The sequence below is a fragment of the Narcine bancroftii genome, chromosome 8 (genome assembly GCF_036971445.1).
Source record: "Narcine bancroftii isolate sNarBan1 chromosome 8, sNarBan1.hap1, whole genome shotgun sequence".
NCBI lineage: Eukaryota > Metazoa > Chordata > Chondrichthyes > Torpediniformes > Narcinidae > Narcine > Narcine bancroftii.
This window is the reverse complement of record NC_091476.1, coordinates 177,545,381-177,556,431: the sequence shown is the minus strand read 5'-3', so window position 1 is coordinate 177,556,431 and position 11,051 is coordinate 177,545,381. Positions and strand designations below refer to the sequence as shown.

At 43.7% G+C, this 11,051-nt stretch overlaps 1 long non-coding RNA gene across 1 annotated transcript; it reads right to left on the bottom strand.

The window, feature by feature from the left end:
* Positions 1–2,603: 2,603 nt before the first annotated feature.
* Positions 2,604–10,781, bottom strand: LOC138741958 (uncharacterized). Its single transcript, XR_011343924.1, has 3 exons — positions 10,649–10,781; positions 5,182–5,273; positions 2,604–5,095 (listed from the first exon to the last, which is right to left on the bottom strand). It is a non-coding gene; the product is annotated as an uncharacterized lncRNA (long non-coding RNA).
* Positions 10,782–11,051: the final 270 nt, after the last annotated feature.

Here is an 11,051-nt window from a genome sequence, read left to right as displayed (position 1 = left end):
TCAGTTGTAACATGATGTGCCTGTTACCCTAATCAGTACCCTGACTGTTGAAGGCAAGCACGTTTTCAAATGCTTTCTTCACCTCTTTGTCTACCCATGTGGCTATTTTCAGAGACCTCTGCATGTGGATTCTTAAGACTTGTTGTGTAAGTCCTGCCCTGGTTTAAATCACTACAGTGGAACACCTCACTCTAGTCCAAGTTATATTGTTTCTGCATTCCTTTTTAAAAATATTTTATTTACATTTTTAAAGCCAGACATGCAATCAATAAAAAATGGGAAAAAAATTGAATACGAAGTAAAAATAATAACCTATGAAACGTTATGGCTATAATCTCCATCCCTTCCACCCCCCACACCCCACTCTCCCATGAAAAGTAAATAAAGAAAAGAAAGTAAACCCCAAAGGAAAGAAAAGATAAAGAAAAAAAAGAAAAGAATAGAAAGAAACAGGGATTGTTGGAGTTCATTGTCTCCCCCACAAATTTCACTTTTAAAAAAATTTACTTAGATCTCAAGGAGCCGTTAGTGTGGGTCACGTGGGTGAGATGGGACACAATTAAAGATTTGCACCTAGATGTTGTAGATATGGCTGCCATATTTGTAAGAACACGTCGTACTTACTTCTTAGGTTATAGGTAATCTTTTCAAGGGGAACACAACTACACATTTCCACATTCCAATGGGCTGTATCTGGATGGGAATCAGACTTCCCAGTAACTGCCATATATTTCCTGGCCACTGCCAATGCAGTTAAGAAATATTGTTTGATGTTGGGACAACCTCATTTTAGATCTTACACCAGCCATATTCCCCAGTAAGAATAGTTCTAGACTCTGTGGAAATTGAATTCCTATAAGTTGCCCAGATCTACTCCAACGGGTCTTACCTTGGAACATGCCCAAGTTGAATGTAGAAAGGTTCCTATCTCCTCACCATTGATCCAAAATATCTGATTTAAATTTATTTAATTTTTGTGGTGTGAAGATATAACTGGTGTAAAATATTATATTGCACCAATCTGGATCAGACATTTATTGTATTTGTCATACAATCCCGGCATAAACCCAGGTAGAATGCTTCTGCATTCCTTGGCTAACTTTCCCACTTCATCTGGATCCTGTAGTAATTTACATCTAAATTTAAAATTTGTCGGAGGATTAAGATCAAGATCTACAACGTAATGTTGCAGCTCCATAAAACTCTAGTTCAGGGGTGTCAAACTCAAATTCACGGAGGGCCAAAATTAAAAACTTGGACTAAGTCGAGGGCCGAACTAAATATTTATTGAAATTTTTCAACAACATCTGCATGTTTTCTCTTCTTTCAACATATGTAATGTTAAACTTTAGGATATAACTTTAGGAGGATAATGTTACAGGTCAGGAGTCACCCTTTGCTTGACCTGAGGGAAACCTATTTGGTCCCTGTGGAGATGTAGTCAGCATTCACAGGCTGTGTCCATTTTGGCCTGCATCAGGACTCAGCATTTCCTGCTCACTCCTCAGGCTCTAGGCCTCTATTCACCCTCGACCCACCATCCCTCTACCTGACCAGTCCTTTACCCAACCTCTACTCACCCCTCACTCCACTCGCTCTGCCTCTACCCACCCCATCCTATACACGCCCCTCTACTGCCTCTCCCCTCAACCTGTTCCTCCCTCTACCCGTCTCTCACTCTCTAATCACCCCTCCCCTACTTGCCCTGCCCCTCCCCTTTTTTTACCTCTTCCCTATCCACCCCTCCTTCTACTCATCCCTCCCTCTAATTTCCCCTTGCACCACCGTAACTTCCCCTGCCCATTACTCCTCACCTACACCCTCTGCCCACCCCTGCTTACCCACCCACTCAGGCCCAGCGCGCTGCCGATCAGCCTTTGCGGACAGCCACCATCTCTCTCTTCACGTGCAGGGCTGAACCAGCCGTCCCTGGGGTCCGTGCGGGTGCAAGCGCTGAAGGCGGTGGCGACCGGGAGAATTGTGCTCGCGCTGTGGAAGGGCCGTCCAGTGCCAGTCGCACGGGGCTCGCGCTGCCCGGGGGCCGTGCGCAGCCTGCCACGCCCGTCGCGCCGACAGGAAATCACAGGCGCTCGCCCATCCGCCGCACCGCTCGACAGGTGGGAGAAGTGACTGGTTGTGCGGGGAGCCTTCCAACTGGCTTGCCGGCTGATGACATCGACAGACTTCTCGTGTTACAATTTCTCGTGTTACAATGGGGAAGGATGTGCAATGAAGGGGGAGGATGGTGGGGGTGACATGACCAAAAAACAGCATCGGCTCTCGCTGCAGGGTGGGCCACCTCTAATACATTTTTGAAATGATCTTGCGGGCCAAATATGGGCCAGAGTTTGACATGTGTGCTCTAGTTAGACCACACTTAAGCATTGTGTTCCATTCCTGTTGCTTCATTACAGGAAGGATGTGGAAGCTTTGAAGAGGGTGCAGAGATTAACCAGGATGTTGCCTGGATTGGAGAACATGTCTATGAAGCAAGGTTAACAGAGCTGGAGCTTTTCTCTTTGGAAAACAAAGGATGAGAGGTGGCATAAAAGAGATGTACAAGATTATGAGAGACAGAGTAGACAGCCAGCAACGTCCAATAGCAGAGGATAATATTTTTTATTAATTTAGAGATACAGTACAGCGACAGGCCCTTCTGGCTCACAAGCTTGTGCCACCCAAAATCACCCATTTAACTAATTAACCTGTACATCTTTGGAATGTGGGAATGTGGAAGAAAAGTGGAGCACCAGGAAGAGCCCACATAGAAATGGGGAGAACAGACAGTGCCGTATTTGAATTCAGGTCATTGGCACTGTAATTAGTGTGTTGTGCCAACCATTATGCCAACTATGCCACCATAGGTAAGTGGGGGAAAGCTAAGAAGAAACACTGAAGGTAAGTGTTTTACACAGAGAGCGGTGGGCGCCTAGAATGCCAGGGTGGTGGTGGAGGCTGGTACAATAAGGAGATTTAAAAGGCTCTTAGATAGGCACATGGATGTAAGAAAAATAGAGGGTTCTGGCTGTGAGAGAGGGAAGGATTAGATTGATGTAGAGTAGTTTTACATAGGTTCAAACAACCACATGGACAATAGGGCCTGTGATGTAATGTTCCAACTTCTTCACTGTCCACCATACCATTAATTTTGTGTCATCTGAAAACTACTAACCATACTAACCACATTATGGTCTAACTCATTCATGTAGATAGAAAATAACAATAGACCAATGCATGTGGCACAACACTGGTTATAAGTCTGCAACCTGAACAATAACCCTCCACTTAGGTAAATAGTCAGAGTCTTTTCTCCCAGGGTCTAGAATCTAAAACCCAAGTGCATAGATTTAAGGTGTGAGCAGAAAGAGTTAACTGGAGTTGAGGGCACATTCATCTCATTTCATGTGCTGGGTATGTGGAATGAGCTGCCAGATGAAGTGGTAGAGGTGGGGATAATTTTGACACAGCAAGAACCTTTAGACAGCAGTTCATGGACAAGGAAGGTTTAGAGGGATATGGACCAAATGCAGGCAAATAAGACTAGTTTGGTCAGTATGGGCATATGGGGCTGAAGGGCTTGTTCCCCTGTGGTAGAACTCAACGATTCTATGAGTCAGTGATCATCCTCTTTTTATTCCTTATTCAGTCTGTGTCACCATTCTCTTTCAGTCTCCTCTATTCCAGGCATTCTCCTTATATCTCCACCTCTTTCCCTTCTGTCCAACTTAAAACAAGATCATTATTCCTACCCGCATCCTCACTTTCTCCCACTGGGGGCAATTTATGGCATATCTTTGGGATCTGGAGTCACAGAGAAGACACAGAGAAGTTGGTCAGCTCCACAAGGTATACTCTATAATGTAGAGTGTAGGTGGAGACCAGCACCCTCTTTCCTTGGTGCCAAATAAAATAAAGGACCTAGAACAAGAGATCAGAGTTGGGTGTTTTGCTTACTTTTGGTAAAGAGAATATTTTTTCTCCAACACTGAGCATATTCAGAGAGAGAGAGAGAGAGAGAGAGAGAGAGAGTGAGAGCAATCTCAATGTGTCTCTCACAACGTCCATCATGATGAAAAGGTGCTGAACTGGGGGAGGTGCAGAAACCTGGTGACGATGTCAGTGTGTGAGCCATGAGAGCATTTGGTTCCAGTTTACTTCAACACAGGCAGGTGACGGACCAGGCAGACATTCCAAATGATGCCGTAGACTCACAGTGTATCAGTCCTTTCTTAAACCATAGTGGCAGAGACAAGAGCGAGAAACTGGTGTCAATTCTTAAACATGCAAATACATGGGAGAAGTTTGTCCCTGTTCAAAAGTACATTCTTAATCTCCCATATTAACATGCCCCAAGATTCAGCACATAGCAGACTTCATTCCTATATCTCCATGACAGATAAATAACCTGCTCAATAATATTCAAAGAGTTGCACAGCAAAGTTTAGTGATAACTTTGCCTCAAAATTTCACTTTCTGCTGCTAATCACAACCTTGATCTGTCTGTTAATTACAGGTTATTAGATTTGGGAATTTGGAACAACTTGAGGGCTGAGACATTGTTAAATTATTGCTTATTCCTTTCAGCCATAGAGATCTTGGTTGACAGGGCCAATATTTTATTTATGTTACTGATCACCTCGAGGAACATTCACTTCACTGCAGATCAATTTATCTTTATGGTCATTTTTGCCGATTCCAGTTCCTCCAAGAAGGCAGGCAAGACCATGCTCGAGGGTGCAGATGATCTTTGACGGGTGTGATAGCTTGTGTCCTCAGCTTTGTGAATGTTAAAGGCTGTCTGGGCTGTTCAAGGAGGTTGGGTTTTGAAACTCAAAATTCCTTTGGGTTGCTCAAAGCCATCAGCTGAACCCTGAGGTTGGTGGCTCAATGAAATAGTCCCTCTGCATCAAGGTGCAGATCTGAAGGAGTGTGATGGCCACAGACAGTGATTCTGGCCAGGAAGCACAAGGCAACCATCAGAAGAATCTGAGTGAAGAGCTGCAGCATGTCCTGTCATCCTGTGATGTGGCAATCTTGGATTCACACAATCCCTTTCATTATCTAGATGCCACTGCCACTTTCTGATGTGTAGTCTCTGTGGTAACATGGAAAATAAGAAGCTAATAAGGGCACATAAACCTTCACAAACAGCTTGGAGATCTTTCCTGCTGTCAATCTCACCTTCTCGCATCAGATCCCAACAGTGGCGGCCTTTGTCTTCTCATCACCACTCCACCCGATGTGGCTCATCCACCACCTCACATGGTGACTTGCTACATAACATAGCGCAAGAATAACAACCCGAGTCTCAATGTGGACCAGAAGAAGGAGATCATCATATATTTATTTAGACATACAGCATGGTAACAGGCTATTCTGGCCCACAAGTCAATGCCACCCAATTTATATTCAATTAACCTACACATTTCGAATGGTGGAAACTGGAGCACACAGGAGAAACTCACAGGCAGTGCAGGATTCAAACCCCAGTCCCGATTGTTGGAGCTGTAAAGGCATTCTGCTAACCGCTATGCCAACCATGGCGCCCCTTCAGGAGGACAAGGAATGACCACCCTCCACTACACATTAATAGCTCAGTAGTGGAGAGAGTGGAGAACACCAAGTTCCTTGGAGTCCACTTAACTAGTGACCTACGATTGACACCCAACTTCTCCTCACTCGTCAGGAATGTGTAACAGCAACTGTTCTTCCTGGGAAGACTGAAGTGGACAAGGCTACCAGCCACCAGTCTCCAAACTTTCTACAGGAGCTCGACTGAGAGTTTTCTGGCCAGCTGCGTTACAGTGTGGTACCTTTGCTGTCGAACATTGGATAGGAGATCAATCCGCAGGACCATAAGAGAGGCAGAGAGGATCACTGGAGTCTCCCTGCCCCCCATCAACATGATCTATGGGATAGTTGTCTGAAGAGGGCACACAAAATCGCTGAGGACCCCTATCACCCCACATGCAGCATCTTCCAGCTACTCCCACAGGAAAAAAGATACCTGTGCATGAGTATCAAAGCCAGAATCACCAGGCTGAGAAACAGCTTTTCTCAGGGCAGTGAGACTGCTGAACAGTGAGTGAACCGCTCACACTAACCCTCTGAGATTCTACTATTTATGGAACAATATTTGTTTATTTGTACATAACTACTGCACATGTACTATTTGTCTGTATGTCAGAACCAGAATTTATTGTCTTGAACATTTTGCGAAATTCATTGTCACACAATTGTTGTTTGCAACTTTTTGCACCAAGGACTGGAGAAAGCCTGTTTCATCATGTGGCACTTGTACAATCAGATGATCAAAAGCTTGAACTTGAATTTTTCTTCATCAGTGTTTCTGGTGACATCCTAGTAAAATTCTGTGACTATCCCCCATCAGTCCCATCCATCCAAACACCTGTACATCCGATCTCTGAGAATACCTTTGAATAACTTACCCACTACTGATATCAGGCTCACCGTCTTATAATTTCCTGGATTATTCCTAGAGCCTTTTAGAAACCATGAAACAACATGAGCTAGCCTCCAATACTCTGGCACCTCACCTGTGGCTAAAGACATTTTAAATACCTCTGCCAGGCCCCCCGCCATTTGTACAATAGCTTCCCTCAAGGTCGGAGAGAATACCTTGCCAAGCTATTTTCCTCAACTCCTCCTCTTTAATCTTTCATAAATTCCACAACCTCACTGTTCATTTGCCTCACTTCTACAAACCCCTGAGTAAATACGGATGTATTTAAGATCTCAGCCAACTGCTCTGATCTTCAAGAGGACAATTTTATTTCTTCTTATCTCTCGAAGCCTTTAGAGACCAAAGGTGGTCTGTGATAATGATCCCAGAGATGAGAGGATGGACATACAATGAGCATTTGCCCTGGAGTTCAGGATGAGGGAGGATGAGGGAAAATTGAAAGGGCAAGATAGAGTGGAAGTGGAGAACAGATTTGAAGTAGTAAGAGAGTCAGGATAAAAGGAAACTGCTTTAGAATGGAGATGAGAAGAAATTTCTTCAGCCAGAGGGTGGTGTACCTGGAATTCATTGCCACATACAACTGTGGAGACCAAATCATTGGGTATATTTAAAGCAGGGGTTGATATGTTCTCGATTAGTCAGGGTAATGAGAAGAAGGCAGGTGAATGGGGTTGAAAGGAAAAGTACATGTCATGATTTGAAAGGTAGAGCAGACTCAAAGGGCTGAATGGCCTAATTCTGTCCCTACACCTTACAGTATCTCTTAATTGATTGGTGAGAATGCCTAGGTTAAAGGTGCAAAGAATCAGAGTGTCCCTAAAGTTAACTAGAAGTGACCTTGATGTATATCTACCCTAAGTAAACTCATTTACTTCTTCATTTGAACTCCAAGCAGGACAGTCCAAGAGTCCTCTAGTTCTAGACAACTCTGCTTGGGGAACAAGATCTGACTATCTATGCCACTCATAATGTGAGCCCACATCCTCCCAGGTTCCCGTGAGAACAGGCACAATCTATTCAGTCTCTCCTTTTAACCGCTGCCCTCCAACCCGCAGCATCCTGATGAATCTCATCTTCACGCCCTCTGTTGCTTCCATGTCCTTCTTGGAGTGTGGTGGTTGAATCCACACCATTGCAGTTAGGTATTTGCATACCTGAATGACTGCAGCAAGCAAGATTTTGCATGCCTCGATACATTGAACTTGTGCTGTGTCAATGATGTTAATGAATGGAAGCAGTTCAAGGAAAGTTTATTTGATATGAAACAGGGATGACACCTGATGAAGGGGTTTGGCCTGAAATGTTGACTGTCTATTCCCTTCCATAGATGCTGCCTGACCCTTTGAGTTCCTCTTACACTTTATTTGTGGCTCCAGTTTTTCAGCATCTGGGGTTTCCTTTTTGCCTCCTTTTCTTCTAAGGTCTGGTTCTCAGCCTTAATTTAAATGCTCAGTGTTGGAGGTTATAGCAATGGCTTGCATCTTCCCACGTAGATGTGACAGTGAAGCAGCTTTCAAAGTTTAAGGAAGCCACATCATGTACCAAACATGTATCTGTGACCAGGCTGATCCAGGAGAGTATGCCAGGGCCGACAGATAGCAGTCTTGTTGACTTGCACCATTGGTCTGCGGCTGGTCCATGGTGCTGGGACTGCATGTGAAGTTTCCAATCTACACTCCTCCTCCACAGCCAATTTTGCAGTTGATTTTACCATTGCTGCAGAATTCCACACCCTCCTCTGCTAATAGGCCTCGTGTGAACCTTGGCTCAAACTCACCAGTGGCTTGGACCACTGCTCATCCCTCTCTCTCCAAGTGGTCATCTTCCATCTTGTACACAGGTGTCAATTATTCTTTGCCACATGAATGTTGGGATACTTAGTATCTTTGCTTCTAATAATCAGGACGCAGAATAGAACAGTGCAGACAGAAATAGCCCCTTCAGCCCATTGTGTCTATGCCAACCATGATACCCAATTAAACTCCTCCTGCATGAACCATATCCTGCCATTCCCCGTTTCTTCGTGTGTTTATCTAAATAAATATTACTCACATCTGCTTCCACCTGGCAACAGGCTCCAGATGTGTGCGTGAGAGAGAGAGACTGTGTGCCTGTGTGTGTGCGACTGCGTGTTCATGAGAAGGAGCGATTGGGAGTGTCTACATTATAGGGATGGAAATATCCAGGTGTTGAGGTAAATATCAGTGTTGGGAATCCTCAGCCACTTGCTCTCCAGAGAAAATAATTTGAGTTTGTCCCACCTCTCCTTATAGCTACTGCTCTCCAGTCCAGTCTCATTCTGGGAATCTCTTCTTCCACTTGTCCAAAGTTTCCACATCTTTTCTATAATGTGGCCAAACTAAAGTTTTGTATAGCTCCAACATGACTTTCCGAATTTTATACTCAACACCCCATATATTGAAGGCAAGCACCTGATGTGTTCTTTACCAACTTAGTTGTATGGACTCTTTTGGAAAGCTATGAACTTGCCTGAGATCTTTTAGTACATTGTTGCCTTGAGTATATTTGCAGCAAACAATGAGGATGGAAATTATTAAGGTTGTTTCTTTGGCTCTATTGTCCACGTGTCACTGTCATATAACGTTGCGCTTCAAAATCAAGCTCTAACCCTGAGGGGGTTTGCTGTTCCTTCCTGTATGTTTTGTTAATTAGCCAAAAGGTGGCAGGTGACTTTTCTATGCATACATTGAATTCTTCTGTCTGACAAGTGGATCCACAATCACAACGGAAGGTAACACTATGCCAGGTAGCAGAGAGTTTATATGGAACAATCTCGAGTGGCCAATCAGACATACAAAGAGTCTTCCTGTTACTGGTGCTCCAAGCAGGGCTGATTTAGTTGAAGGAGAATTTGAATGCAATCACAAAGAAGGCTCGCCAGCAGGTGTCTGAGGAGATTTATTATCTCACCAAAGACTCTCATAAACTTCTACAGGTGTAGCGTGGAGAGCATCCTGGCTGATGGCATCACTGCCTGGTACAGAGGCACCAACTCTCAGGACAAGAATAAAACCCAAGGTTTGTTAACTCGGCCTGCGACATCACAGGGACCAGACTTCACACCATCAAGGAGATAGTGTCTTTAAAAAGCAGCCTCTATTCTCAAAGTCCCCCACCATCCAGGCCATGTCCTCTTCACTCTGCTACCATCGGGAAGGAGGTCCAGGAGCCTAAAGATGTGCGCTCAGCGGCATAAGGACAGCTTTTTCCCCGCTGCCATCAGATTCCTGAATAACCAATGAATCAGACAATGCCTTACTCTTTGTGCAAGATTATTGTTATTTTTTATAGTAATGTCGTAAGATGGTTAGAATATAAATGTTTGCCCTGTAACGCTGCTGCAAAACATCAAATTTCATGACTTGTTCATGACAATAAATCCTGATTCTGATTCTGAATTGTATCATGGTCCTTCCTCACTTGGGGATAAAAAAAAACTGAGTGATGATTAATGGAGATCTTTAAAGTTAAATTCTACAAAAACTAATTACCAAAGAACATACCAGTCTGAAAAGCAAGACAATTGTTAACAAAATACATTCAAAACCAAATACTCAAGGATGTTCCATAGTTTAGGATATTGTCCGTTGGATTCATTGGTTCATACAGTCTTCTGGGTCCACACTAATCTTCTCTAACCCCGTCAGGCCACAATAAGTCTGTATTCTTCCACCCATTGGCTTGCCAAATGTCTGCTGATGCAGCTTTTAAAAAATTTATATCGGATTCCACCACCTCCTCTGGCTGTGAGTTCCAGGTATCAATGTCTCTGAATAATAAATAAATTAAAACTTTCCTATGAATTTGCTATAAAACTCCTCCATCTTTGCTTAAAACTATCCCTCCTGAGGGAATGTTTCTGACAACCTACCCCTCTGTGCCTTTTACAACTTGATGCACCTTTACCTCAGCCTCTTTCACTCCAGTGAAAACAAGCCCAGCCTGTCTAACATCCAATCCAGGCAACATCTCGGTGAACCTCCTCTTCACTGTCTCCAGCACAGCTTCCACTTCCTTCCAAGAGTGTGATGACTAGCCCTTATATACAAAACAATGCACAAATGTGCTGGAGAAACAAGCAGTGTCAAATTACTTTCTTATTTAAGTACATAAAAAACTCATTTTGTCAAGTTGTAAGATCACCTGTCAACTCTTGTATTTGATGTCCCGACCTATGAAGGGAAGTATGCTGTTCACTTCTATCACTGCCCTATCAGCTGGTTGCCTCTTTTGAGGAATTCCATAATTGAACTCTTTGAACTCTCTCTTCATCAGTTTTCCTTTGTGCCACACCATTTACTGCATGTTCCGCACCTATATGACTTCACAAAAGGCATTACCTCACACATGTTGGGATTCAATTCCACATGCCTTCGCTCCACCAATTTTCTAACTGATCTATATCCTACTCTAGCCTTAGGCAATCTTTCTCAATATCTACATTACCAATTTTGGCACCAAAGAACATAGAATATAGAACACTACAGCACAGTAATGTAACTTCAGCCCTTGATGTTGGGCTGACCTATATATACCTACTATAAAA